The sequence below is a fragment of the Perognathus longimembris genome, chromosome 5 (assembly GCF_023159225.1).
Source record: "Perognathus longimembris pacificus isolate PPM17 chromosome 5, ASM2315922v1, whole genome shotgun sequence".
NCBI classification, from domain to species: Eukaryota; Metazoa; Chordata; class Mammalia; order Rodentia; family Heteromyidae; genus Perognathus; species Perognathus longimembris.
The window spans coordinates 62,399,670-62,414,725 of NC_063165.1; positions in this window are offsets into that span (position 1 = coordinate 62,399,670).

The window sequence follows — 15,056 nt, forward strand, 5'->3', positions numbered from 1 at the left end:
AGAGTTGGGTTTGGATAACTTTATGCTTGGGCTAGCCTGGAATTGCAGTTCTTTGAGTAACTGCAATTACAGGTGTGAGCGACTGCTCCTGGCCTGTGGAACATTTTTAAAAAGTATGTTCTCTACCCCTTAATGGCAGGATGCATTATTATGTTATATTTTTAGGATGATATTTTAGTAAATATTACGAAATATAGTTTGTCATCTATAAGAGACACATAAAAAAGTATTACAAATAAGAATGTCTAAAGCCAGAGAGATTTACTGTTCTTAGATTAGGAATAAGTCTGATATCAAGATATAGCAGAGTGGAGTCTTTCTGAAGGCTTTTAGAAGGCATCTATCTTGTGTGTGTGTGCCATTGGCTTTCTGTAGATCTTTTATATTCCTTGGCTTGTGGTAGTGTCACTCCAATTTCTGCTTTCATGTTCATGCAGTATATTCCTTGTCAATGTGTCTATATGCAAATTTTCCCATTTTGTAAGGCCACCAGCCATTAAAGACCGTATTAAAGTCTGCCACATTTCGCTTTGACTGAATTTTAACTAATTATCTAGGCAATGGTTCTATTATTCAATAAGACTCTATTCTGAAGTAGTAATGGTTATTTGAGTAATGGAATTTGAGAGGAATTGAAGTCAACTCATAATTGATATGGTATGTCTATATGTGAGAGGAAGAGGCAAAAAGCATCGGTGAGTGGAAAAGAGGTTAAATGGTGACACATGCTCTGCAAAGCCCTGTTAGCACTGGAACAAATATTGCCCAACAGAGTATCCCTCAACAGGCATGGCAACCTTTGCAGTCCTGACTCACTCATTCTGATGTGGGACAAACCTCCTCTTGGGTGAGATGCTTCTTCCAAGTTGAAGCAGACTTTGAAGGAGCTGGTAGCTGAAAGCCTCTTCAATGAGAGGATCTGAGTGAGACTGCTTCCTATCTACCATGGATGCTTAAATATTTCTGGTCTCCATGATATTTAAGGAAAATATCAATCTCAAGCTAGGTGCTGGTGGCTCATGCCTGTAATCCTCACTACTCAGGAGGCTGAGATCTGAGGATCCCAGCTCAAAGCCAGCTTGAGCAGGAAAGGCCAGGAAAAAACTGGAAGTAGATGTATGGCTGAAACTGGTAGAGTGCTAGCCTTGTGCAAAGATCCCAGGACAGCACCCAGGCCCCACAACCACCACCACCACCACCAAGCAAGCAAACAAAAAAGAAAGCAAAAGAAAACCTCAATCTTAAAAAAAATATTAATGTTATAATAATATCTCTATTCCCCATAGGTTCAGATATAAATCCCCTAATCTAGCTTTCCCAGAATTCTGCCACTGGTGTCAAATCTCTTTTCAGTCTCTCTCTACTCTTTAACTCCTCAGTTCTAGCCACACTGATTTTTCTCTGTCTATGACATCATTTTCCCATTTGGTCTCCAAACCTCTACTTATTTGATGTTTTCTCCCTTAATATCCGTTACCTGAAGAAAAATTTGGAGAAAGAGAACATGTAGATTTCTATCCAAATCGAAATGCCAGACTACAAAGTATGTGATATAGAGATTATACAAAATCTAAACATTGATAAAGGATAGCCCACAAGTCAAATCCAGTTGACCATCTTTTAGAAAGTTTTATTGGAACAGAGCCATGTTCTTATGTTTATATATTGCCTGTGGCTTCTATTATGTTACAGCAGTTGATTGCAAAGCTAAGTAGTTATAACAGAGGCTGGATGGCCCATAAGTTCTAAAACTTTAACTATTTTCCCTTTACAGTAAAAGGTTACTGACCTTCTAATCCAAAGTGCGTTTTATATATGTATATATATATATATATATATATATCCATGTATATCCATATAAATTATATATAATACACATATATAATATATTACATAACACATATATTACATGCATTTATATATAATATATAATACATATGGTATATATTACATATACAAATATATGCATACATCTATATAAATACACACAAACACACACACACACACACACACACACACACACACACTGCCTTTCTCCTTTGTTATTCTGAAGAGTTCCTGTTTTTATTGACCTCTCTAATCTTTACAAGTTTTATAGGCCCAGCCAAACTGTGAACTTCCTATGAGCTTCCTCTGCTCATAGGAATATGTTTTATTTGCCACAGTGCTTACAATGAAGTTTGGTAGCCTATAGAAAATAGACTTTGGAGTCCAATAGATCCATGTCCTCTCAGTTTTGTTTGCAATTTTTGGAAAGATACATAAATTGTCTCAGCTTTAGACTTTTGTTTGATTGCACAATGGTTTTCACAATTTTAAGGTTAATAGGATCTTAGAAATGTATTTGGCTTAGAAAATAGTCATTCATTCCATGCTAAAATCAGCACTTCTCACATTAAAGCATAATAGGGTAAAAGACATTGAATATGGTCATTGCAAGAGTGATTTATGTAACTCACACTTTAAGGGGAAAGGCTGAAGAGGGACAAGAGTGCTCTTGGGTGAACACTTTAATGGCATTTGGAGATGACAGTCCATTATCTTTGCAACATGTTTATATTTCTTATTCTCATCACTGTAATGGCTATAGTGAATGACCCACACTTCTAATGCACCCCCACGGTTGCTAACACTGTGGACAAGAATCACAGACACATTATGGAAAGTTTTATGCATTCTGCCTGTCTTACAGAACTTTGAGAAGGTGAGATTCCTAGCAGAAGATATTTTCTGTTTTGCATCGCTAAGATCTTATTTGACAAGATGCTTATGGCTAAAATTTTTGAAATTAGATGGAAATTCAGTTATAGAATAGAAGTAAAACAATTCCAGACTATGAAGTCTCAAGTCTAAGCTTTATCAGATCAAAGTTGAGAAAGTGATATTTAAATGAAGGAGATATGGATCAGATTAAAAGAAAAATAAAGTGAAATTCCTCCAAAACAAATCCTCAAAGAACCAACTTTCCCCTCAACAAATGGGCTAGACACCTAAAAAGAGACTTCTCTGAAGAGGAAATAAGGATGGCCAATAGACACATGAAAAGTGCTCAACATCACTAGCAATAAAATAAATGCAAATTAAAACAACACTGAGATTCCACCTCAACCCAGTAAGAATGTCCAATATCAAGAAAACTAATAATGACAGATGCCGGAGGGGATGTGGCCAAAAGGGAACCCTACTACACTGTTGGTGGGAGTGTAAACTTGTTCAACCACTCTAGAAAGCAGTATGAAGGTTCCTCAAAAGGTTAAACATAAAGCTCCCTTATGACCCAGCAGCCCCATTTTTGGGCATCTACCCAAAAGGTTACAAGCAAGACCACACAAATGCCACCAGAACAACTATGTTCATCACAGCATTGCTCCATTCCTAAGGAAATGGAATGACTTGTAAAATTCATACAAAGTGAAGTGAGCCAGACCCAAAGAAACATGGACTCTATGGTCTCCCTCATAGGGAATAATTAGTACACATCCAGGGTAGTCCTAGCAGAAGATTACAATAGCTCAATAGCTATGCCCAAATGAACACATTAAGATGATGCTAAGCAAAATGAATGCCAAGTTATGGCAACAAGTAGATTATCATCTTTGTTGTTATTTTCAACATACTGTGTGAAATTATGTCCGTTTTCTTTTGTCTTTCTTTCCTGTGGTTTTACCCCTGATATCACTAACTGATTTTAGTACCCTGGATAATGTATATATGTGTATTGGAATTAAGGAAGGGAAAGGGAATACTAAAATCGAGAGACAAAGGATAAAAAGACAAACCAATGCAACAGCAATGCTTACAAAACTATGTGGTGTAAACCAACTCTACAACTCATGGGGGTGGGGGGTAGCATGGGAATTGGGGAGGCGGAGGAAAAATGAGGGAGGAGCTAAGAAGTTGGATAAGAAATGTACTCACTGCTTTTTGCATAAAACTGTAATCCCTCTGTACATCACCTTAACATTAAAGAAATGAATAAATAAAAGAAAAATAAAGGGATCAAGACCAAGCACAATATCCAGATGCAGGCATATACTGTTATATAATGATGAAAAAAATGAACATACACACACACACACGCACGCGCAATGAAACATTATTCAGTAATAAAAGGGAGATAATCCTGGGCTGGGGATATGGCCCAGTGGCAAGAGCGCTTGTCTCCCATACATGAAGCCCTCGGTTCAATTCCCCAGAACCACATATACAGAAAATGGCCAGAAGTGGTGCTGTGGCTCAAGTGGCAGAGTGCTAGCCTTGAGCAAAAAGAAGCCAGGGACAGTGCTCAGGCCCTGAGTCCAAGGCCCAGGACTGGCCAAAAAAAAAAAGGGGGGGGGGAAGATAATCCTGACACTTGTGACAACATGGATGGAAGAAAAGGACATTAAGTGAATGAATAAGATACACAGAGAGTAGAATAATGGTTATCAGAGGCTGGAAGGAGAATATATGAGAAAGACAGGATAGTGAATGGGTAAAGGGATCCAGATGTGAAGAACACATGTCTTCTAAAATTGTACAGCTCTATGGTTGACAGCAGTTAATTGTGTACTTCAAAATAACTATCAGAGAGAGTTTGGATATTCCCTTCAAAAATGGTAAATATTTGAGTGAAAGATGTGCCAGCTACCCTGCTCTGATCTTTAGATATTGTGTATAGATATTGGAAAGTCACATTATACTCTACAAATATGTATTTACTTAAAAATAAGGAGTAATGTCTAAATGGACATTTATTATCTACTCAGAACTATGGTTCATCTATATACTATTTTATAATCATAACAACCTAGCAGTATAAATATTACAGATGCAAATAGTTTTCATCATGGAAATTGAACAATAGCCTCACACAACTCCATGGTCAGGATATACACTTTCTGCTCCAGCCTGCTGAGTGATTTTATGTATAATTGTTCTTCATGTAGTATCAAATTAACAAGTATTTTTATTGAGCAAATTTTTATTTTCATTACATTTATGTTTAAATGCCCAAGGGGTGTGTAACATGTACTCTCATATTGCTTATGACAATATTTTCCTTCAGTTTTGATTTATATTTTGTCCTTATAAAAATCATCTTTAAAGGGGGTGACACTATTCAAAAGAGAAATGTACTCATTACCTGAATTATGAAACTGTAACTCCTCTCTACATCACTTTTACAATAATTAAAAAAAAACAACACCTCTTTAAGCTGGGTGCTGTTGGCTAATGTCTATTCTCCTAGCTACTCAGGTGGCTGAGAATTGAGGCTCATGGTTTAAAGCCAGACGGGGCAGGAAAGTCTATGAGACTCATCTCCACCCACCAAAAAAACTCTCAATGGAACTGTGGTTCAAGCAGTAGAGAGATAGCACAAAGGCTCACAAACAGTGACCAGGTCCTGAATTAAAGTGCCATGAGTGACAACAAAACAAAATTCATTTTAGGTAGCTTGCAGTATTTGCACTATCCAGGAACCTGGTTCAAGCATACCAAGCAAATCCTAAGCAGTCTCTTGTTTCCATAGATTGATATGGATCTGTGAGAAAGAAACAACACACAAACATCTACAGAGGTTAAAGTTGCTTTCTAGTAAGAATGATTTGAATCTTAGGAATGATTCTGGGAAGCAAGTAAAGATTGACTTGAAAGCTGGGGACTTTCATTTTCTTACAATAAAAGCTCCAAGTCAGGCTTTCAGAAGATTGAGTGTATTGCTATTACTAAATAAATAGGACAAGTCAATTGATTTCCATCTATGAGACATGGGACTCTGTCTTGCAAATCAGGTAGTGTACCTCATCACACACAGGAGTCAAATATAAAATTGTGTGCACATCAATAATAAACCATTATTATGAAATGGACACCAGGTTTCCCATTCTTTTGCTCATACACTTTCTGCCCATATGTTTTATCTTTGATTATGCAGCATAGGCATGCAATATTTCTTACTTATTTTCTGGCTTTTCATATAGATCAGTTGTCTGGGAGATAGCATCAGAAAATTTCTCTATATTTACTTAAATTACTTACATGAACTGATTCAATAGTTTAGAATCTGAAGATCTATAAGAGCTATGGGTTTTGTGTCTGTCTTTAGTTTATAGTATTTTGGAGTTCTTTGTCTTCTTAAAATATATTTATAAAGAGATTGGACCAAAATAGGGATAATTTTGCCCCAGGCATAGTAGCTTTTGCCATTTTGTACCCCTCATTCCTTTTCACTTTGAGTATGTGTTTTCTTGCGATCACAGTGAAAAGTGGTTTGACAGAATAAAATCAATCAATTTGTAATTTGAATGAATATATTAGGAGCAGAAAACACCTATAATTGCAAATTAAAGAGCTTAATATTCTTTTGTTTTTAGCTTAATATTCTTTGCTTTTGAATTCTTTACGCTCTGGAGTGGCATTATCTGACAGTCCCTCTGGGGTTTAGTTTCCTCTGATTCCTGGTGGGCATGCAGGATCAGGGGTGGCAGCCCCAAGTGCATCACATTCCCTTGTCCAGAGTCCAAACCAGACGGGGTGCATTAGGCCTGGCTCCAGTATACACAGAACCTAGACAACTTCATTGTTCTTCTCCACAAGGACTTTTAGACAGAAATTCAAAAAATTTTTAAATGAAGGATAAAAAGTGAGTCGTCAGTTTGTAATCCTAGCTATATAGAAGGCCAAGACCTAGATGATCGTAGTGCAAATCTAACCCATGGCTAGAAAAGTTTGTGAGAATCTATCTCCAATTAAACAGCAAAAAATTCAGGAACTGAGCAGGGTACTGGTAATTCTAGGTGCTCAGGAGGCTGAGATCTAGGGATTGTGGTTCAAAACAAGCCCAGGCAGAAAATCTTGGAAGACGCTTATGTCCAATTAATCATTTGAAATTGGAAGTGGAGCTGTGGCACAAAGTGGGAGAGGGCTAGTTTTGAGCAAAGAAGCTCAGGAATAATACCCAGGTGCCGAGTTCAAGCCCCACAACCAAACAAAAAGGAAAAGAAAAGAAAAACAAATCAGAAGTTGGAAGCATAGCTGAAGTAGTAGAGTACCAGTCAGTTATAAGCAAGAAAGCTAAGAACAAGGGTAAAAAGGCTGCAATCAAATCTCTCCCCTTGACCATCGCCACAGCAACAAAAGTAACATCAGTAGCAACAACACAAATAACAACATGAGTTGTCAGCCTTTGCCAAATGACTGGTTGGGCATTTGTAGCTCCCATTAGAGTTGTAATATAATTTTATTTAAGGAAAGGCCATAAAAGAAGCAGAATATTTCCTAGAAAATAATGACTCCATGTCAATAAAAGGGGAGCAGAATGGGGCAGCAAATTTAGACAAAAAACAAACAAACAATGGATTGTTGAAATATTCTTGCTATACTTCAAATGACATGTCTTAAGTATCATCCTATATTATCTCCCTTCTAAAATTCATTCCATTTAGACTTATAAATTGAGTGGATGGGTGGGGTTGGAGAGACAGGGAAGAAAGATGAAAGGGGTGACATTGATCAAAATGCATTGTACTCACAAATTAACATGTTGAATTGAAATCCCTTTGTATGACTACTTCACATTTTTTTTAAGTTTTTGTTATGAAACTGATGTACAGAGAGGTTACAGTTTCATACGTTAGGGATTGGATACATTTCTTGTACTGTTTGTTACCTTGTCCCTCATACCCCACTCCCCACTCTCCCTTTCCCCCCCTGAAGTGTTCAGTTCGCTTAGACCATACAATTTTGCAAGTATTGCTTTTGTTGTTGTTTCTCTTAATTTACCCTTTGTCTCTCAATTTTGGTATTCTCTCTCAATTTCCTAATTCTAATACCAGTATACACGGTTTCCAATATACTCAGATAAGATTACAGAGATAGTGTAGATACAATCCAAGAAGGTGATACAAGAACATCATCAACAGTATAAACTACAGATACAATGGGATGTTGAAAGTAGTTACAACTGTGATATAACAATCATTTCCATAAAATGGAGTTCATTTCACTTAGCATCATCTTATGTGATCATAAAGGTATAGATATTGGGCTCTTGTGATCCTCTGCTGTGGCTTGCCTAAACCTGTGCTAATTATTCCCAATAAGGGAGACCATAGAGTCCATGTTTCTTTGGGTCTGGCTCACTTCACTTAGTATAATTTTTTTCCAAGTCTTTCCATTTCCTTACAAATGGGGCAATATCATTCTTTCTGATAGAGGCATAAAATTCCATTGTGTATATGTACCACATTTTCCAGATCCATTCGTCTACGGAGGGGCATCAGGGTTGGTTCCAGATTCTCGCTATGACAAATTGCGCTGCAATGAACATTGTTGTGCTGGTGGCTTTACTGTGATTTTGTTTGTGGTATTTTGGATAAATACCCAAAAGTGGGGTTGCTGGGTCATAGAGGAGTTCTACATTTAGCCTTCAGAGGAATCTCCATACTGCTTGCCAGAGTGGCTGAACCAGTTTACATTCCCACCAACAATGGAGTAGGGTTGCCTTTTGGCCTCATCCCCTCCAACAACTGTTATTGTTAGTTTTCTTGATATATGACATTCTTACTGGGGTGAGATGGAATCACAATGTTGTTTTGATTTGCATTTCTTTTATGGCCAGTGATGTAGAGCACTTTTTCATATGTCTCTTGGCCATTCTCATTTCTTCGTCAGAGAAGTCTCTTTGTAGGTCTTTAGCCCAGTTGATGAGCGGGCTATAAGTTCTTTGCGGTTTTGTTTTGAGGAAAGGTAATTTTTTTAGTTCTGCATATATTTTAGATATGAGGCCTTTGTCCGTTGAATGGCTGGTAAAGATCTTCTCCCAGTCTGTGGGATTTCTGTTTATCTTGCAAGCTATGTCCTTTGCCCTGCAGAAGCTCTGCAGTTTGATGCAGTCCCATTTGTCCAACCTTTCTTTGATTTGTAGCCTTTCTGGGTCATTGTTAAGGAAGTTCCGTCCTGCGCCAAGGAGCCCAAGTGTTTCTCCTACTCTTTCCTTTAGTGTTTTCAGGGTGTCTGTTTTGATTTCGAGGTCTTTAATCCATTTGAAATTGATTTTGGTGCAGGGTGATATATAAGGATCTAGTTTTAGTTTGTTGCATGTGTTGAGCCAGTTTTACCAGCACTATTGGTTAAAGAGGCTATTTTTAGCTCCTTTATCAAAGATTACGTAGGCGTAGTTCTGTGGGATCATTTCTGGGTCTTCAATTCTATTCTATTGGTCTTCAGGCCTGTTCCAGTGCCAATACCAAGCTGTTTTTATTACTATAGCTTTATAATACAACTTGAAGTTGGGTATTGTAATTCCTCCAGCACTGTTCTTTCTGCTTAGGATTGTTTTTGCCATTCTAGGTCTTTTATTGTTCCATATGAATTTCTGGATCGCTTCCTCTATTTCATCAAAAAATGGTGTTGGGATATTAATTGGTATTGCACTGAATTTGTAGATAGCCTTTGGCAATATTGCCATTTTGATTATATTAATCCTCCCAATCCAGGAGCATGGGAGGTTTTTCATTTCCTTAGATCTGACATAATTTCATTTTTCAAGCTTTTAAAGTTCTCCTCAAAAAGCTCTTTCTCTTCTTCAGTTAAGGTTATTCCTAGGTATTTTATGTTTTTGGAAGCTATTGCAAAAGGAGTTGCTTTCCTGAATTCAGCCTCGGTCTGCAGGTTGTTAGCATAGAGAAAGGCCATTGATTTTTGAAGGTTTATTTTATATCCTGCAACTTTGCTAAAGTTTTGGATCAGCTCTAGTAACTTGGGGGTAGAATCTATGGGATTCTTTAGGTATAGGATCATGTCATCTGCGAAGAGAGAAAGGTTAACTTCATCTTTTCCTATTTGGATTCACTTTATATTTTCTTCTTGTCTAATTGCTCTGGCTAGGAATTCTATTACTATGTTGAAGAGCAGGGGAGAGAGTGGACATCCCTGCCTTGTTCCTGATTTTAAAGGGAATGGCTTTAGTTTTTCACCATTTAGAGTTACACTTGCTGTTGGTTTGTCATAAACTGCTTTGATTATATTCAGGAATGTTCCCTGGAATCCCAGTTTTTCCAGGGCTTTTAGCATAAATGGGTGCTGGATTTTATCGAATGCTTTTTCCGCATCCAGAGATAAAATCATGTGGTTCTTTAGCATGCTTCTGTTGATGTGGTGGGTTACATTAATTGACTTGCGTAGAGTAAACCAACTTTGCATCCCTGGGATGAATCCATTTTGATCGTGGTGTATGATTTTTTTGATGACCTGTTGAAGTCGTTTGGCCAGAATTTTGTTGAGAATTTTTGCATCTATGTTCATCAGGGAGATCGGTCTATAGTCCTCTTTCCGTGATGAGTCCCTGCCTGGTTTTGGGATGAGGGTTATACTGGCTTCATAGAATGAGTCTGGAAGTGAACGTTCTCTTTCAATTTCATTGAAGAGTTTGAGAAATATTGGTGTGCGTTCTGTTTTGAAGGCCTTGTAGAATTCTGCAGTGCATCCGTCTGGACCTGGGCTTTTCTTGGATGGGAGAACATTTATTGCCAGTTCTATTTCAATACTGGATATGGGTCATTTTAGAAGGTTTAAATCTTCATGGTTAAGTTTGGGGATATGAATTTTTTCAAGGAAATCATCCATTTCTTCCAAGTTCTCGAATTTATTGGCATAAAGATTTGCAAAATAGTCCCTTATTATTTTCTGAATTTTGATTATTTCTGTGGTGATTTTACCTGTTTCATCTCTCATCTTGTTTATTTGAGTGTGCTGCCTTCGTTTTTGGTCAGGTTTGCCAGGGGTCTGTCTAACTTGTTGATTTTTTCAATGAACCAACTCTTTGTTTTGTTGATCCTTTTGATGGTTTTTTTCATCTCTAATTGATTTAATTCTGATTTGATTTTAATTATTTGCTTCCGTCTATTGACGTGGGGTTTGGCTTGTTGTTCTCTCTCAAGGAAATTAAGGTGCTCTTTAAATTATTGAGTTGCTGTCTCTCCACTTTGTTGGTGTATGCACTCAGAGATATAAATTTTCCTCTGAGTACTGCCTTTGCTGTATCCCAAAGGAGCTGGTACTCTGTGTCCTCAACTTGGTTGAATGCCATAAACATTTGAATTTCCGTTTTAATTTCTTCAATTACCCACTGATGGTTCAGTAGTGTGTTGTTTAGTCTCCATGAATTGTAGGATTTTCTGTGGTGGCTGTTTGAGTTGAGCTCTAATTTTATTCCATTGTGGTCTGAGAGAATGAAGGGAATAGTTTTCATACTTCTGAATTTGTACAGATTTTCTTTGTGCCCTAAGATGTGATCTATTTTGGAGAATGTTTCATGTGCTGCTGAAAAGAATGTGTATTCTGTTGTTGCTGGGTGGAATATTCTGTAGATGTCGGTTAAATCTACTTGGTCTATGCAATTATTTAGTTCTGTGGTTTCTTTGTTCATTTTTTGGCGTGTTGATCTGTCCAGAGGTGATAGTGGGGTGTTAAGGTCCCCAGCTATCAATGAGTTTGGGTCTATGAGTGTTTTTAGAGTCAGTAGTGTTTGTTTGATGAAGTTGGGTGCTCCTGCATTTGGTGTGTAGATATTTAGAATGGTTACATCTTCCTGTAGGAGAGATCCCTTTACTAGTATGTAGTACCCTTCTTTGTCTCTTCTTACCTTTGTTAATTTGAAGTCAATTTTGTCTATTACTAGGATTGCAACTCCAGCCTGCTTATGGGGGCCATTTGCTTGAAAGATTTGATTCCAGCCTTTCACTTTTAGAAGATGTTTACTTTTGCTGGATAGATGTGTCTCTTGGAGGCAGCAGAAAGATGGACCTCGATTTTTGATCCAACTTATGAGCCTATGTCGTTTGATTGGAGAATTAAGTCAATTAATGTTGAGAGTTAGGATTGAGAGATGATCGTTTGTTCCTTTCATTATCACTATCTTGCTTAAAGCTGTGTCTTCCCATTTCTTGATCTGTTGTTTACTATTTAGTGTTCATTTCTCTGTCTGTATAGGGATTTTGATTATTTTCCCTGTATAGTACATCTTTGAAGATTTTCTGTAAAGCTGGTTTGGTGGCGATATATTGTTTCAGTTTTTCCTTACTGTGGAAGACTTTTATTTGACCTTCAGCTATGAATGAGAGTTTGGCTGGGTACAGAATTCTTGGTTGGTAGTTATTTTTATTTAGTGTTTGGTATACTTCATTCCAGGGTCTCCTTGCTTTCATGGTCTCTGCTGAGAAGTCTGGGATAATTCTGATTGCTTTTCCTTTATATGTGATTGTTTTCTTCTCCCTAACAGCTTTGAGTATTTTTTCATTGCACTCTACTGAACCTGTTTTGATCACTATGTGTTGGTGGGATGTCCTATTCTGGTCTGGTCGTTTTGGGGTTCTATATGCATCTTGTATCTGTATAAGCCTTTCCTTCTGGATATTTGGGAAGTTCTCTGCTAATATTTTGTTAAATAGCTTGCCTATCTCATTAACCTCTTTCTCCAAGTTTTCCTCAATACCTATTATCCTTAAATTGGGCTTCCTGATCGTGTCTTGAATCTCCTGTAGCTATCTGTATTGTTGATGGGACTAGATTTGTATTGATTTTTGATCTTTCTCCATAGAATCTAAGGAATCTTCACCTCCTGAAATTTGAGCCTCTGCTTCACTTAGTCGGGACTGTAGGCTAGCTACTTGATTTCGAATCTCTTTCCCTTCCTACTGGTCTTTCATGATGATTTCCATGTCATTTCTTAAGTCTTGTATGGATTTCTTTACTTCATTAACTTCATTAATTTGGTTTTGAGTCTTTTCTCTGAAATCTTTAAGCTGGTTAGCTATCTTTTCATTTGACTCTTGAAGTTCATTTATCTTTCTATTTGTGGATGCTATGAAATTCTCCATTAGTTGTTGCTTTGCCTGCTCATGTTCTAGAATAATTGACTGAAGAGATTCAAACTTTTCATTTATCATGTTTATCAGTAGACTGCAGAGAATTTTGGGGGTTCTCTTCTATGTCTTTCATTGACTGCTCTGCTTCCTGCTTGTTTTGAGTGGAGGATAAGACGTCATTGTTTGCCATCTTCCTTGTGTTCCTTCTGCCCATTTGGATTGGGAATGCCAGTCTACCAGCACCTGTGAGCACCGTTTAAGATCCAAAGCAGCCCTTACCAAGCACTGTTGTATAAATCTTACAAGTTCACAATTATATACAGATAACTTGTATACCTGTCTATAAAATTAGATTTGGTGTTCCTAAAGAATACAATTTCAATATAACAACCGATCCTGGGCCCTGTATTCAGTAGTTACTTATTTACTGTTACAACCCTATAAGCAATTCTTATTTTTATATTAAGTTCTTTTAGGACTGGCTTTCTCTATGAACCCCTTTGATTCACTCAGATTAAGCTGGGATACCCTCTAACCAATAACCAGGAGTCAATGGAAACTGGAGGTCCAGGCAGTAAGTCAAGAGGGTAAGTTGGAGGTAGTAAAGAGAATAGAGTAAAATGTATTGGAGAGGGGGAGTGGTGATTTTGGTTTAGTTTCAGTGACGTGGAAATGTGGAGAAGAGTAGAATCAGTAGAAAGAACAAGGTTAAAATGATTGACAATGGAGAGTTAGCAGAAAAGAGTGGAGGTGTTCTTCATAGGAAAGTAATTTTTAAAGAAAGAGAACGCAAAGAGAGAAATAAAGTAAAAATAGTGGAAGAGAGATGCACAAAACATAGAACAATTATTTAAAAAAGAAAACAAAATAAAAAGGAAAAAAAATAGGGGCTGGGGATATGGCCTAGTGGCAAGAGTGCCTGCTTCGTATACATGAGCCCCTAGGTTCAATTCCCCAGCACCACATATACAGAAAATGGCCAGAAGGGGCGTTGTGGCTCAGGTGGCAGAGTGCTAGCCTTGAGCGGGAAGAAGCCAGGGACAGTGCTCAGGCCCTGAGTCCAAGGCCTAGGACTGGCCAAAAAAAAAAAAAAAAAAAAAAGGAAAAAAACCAGAAAAGGAACAACCCAAACAAACAGAAAAGAAAAATAAACTTGATAAAACAAACAGGTAAAAATGGAAAACAAAACAAACAAACAAACATAAAAAAAAAAACCGACGACGTTTCAGAAGTGAAAAACAAATTTTTTTTTTAGAGTTTAAAAAATGTTTGAAAAGAAGAAAAAAAAATGAAGTCCTCCTTGTTTGGGTGTCTTTCCCCAGTCTCTGGTTCCCTTTCAATGGTCTGCAGTCTATTTTCCTGATTGGCTGGGTTTGACTTGATTTCAGTTTGCAGGGGGTGGATCTCTTCTGGCCCTTCACCCCTGTTGGTGTAATCCTGGGTCTCTGTGGTTTGGACAGCTTGCAGGCAGGCCTTGGCATCCTCTGTAGATGAGGACTTGAGGAGTCTCAGGAACCATGGCTCCTCTGTCTGCTGTGGGGCCACTCACTGCCTTTAACGCCTGGCTTTGACTAGGCTGTGGACTCAGCAGGGCTGGGGGCCTCTGGCCTGTTTTACCAACTGAGAGTTGCTTGCCTGTGCTCCTCCCTCATGGGCAGGGCGGTCTCCTTGTTGGAGGTGGCTATGGAATGCAGCTCCGGTTCAGGCTGGGAATTAGGCTTCCTCTGTGATGGGACTGTTTAACTTTCTCAGGAACTGTTTGTTCCCCTGTCTGGTGTTTCTGTGCCACCGGGAGCTACTCCCTAATTTTGCTTTAAATTTAGAAATTCCGGTGGGCAGGGCGAGGCACCTCTGGCTTAGCCGAGGCCCAGGACACGGCTCCCGCCTGGGCAGGGGGTGTTCTCCTGGGCGGAGCTGGCTCTCACTGGTCGGTCCCTCTTGCCCTTTTCAAAGATGGCTACTTTGACCTAGCTTTCGCCCGCTTTAGTTTCGATCTGGTCTGACCCTATGCCAGTGGCAAAGATGGCACTTTCTCTGGTGGTGGGGGAAAGGCTGCCTTCCAGAAGCTGCTCTGTGGGCACGAGTGGGAATATCTTTCGTGGGGTACTCATGCTTTCTCTGCGATTTCAGGTCGTCTGTGCTCAGCCGCCGTCTGGAGTATTTCTCCCTGGTCTACGCTGTGTGCTTTAGCTGCGCGGAGTGCGGGTT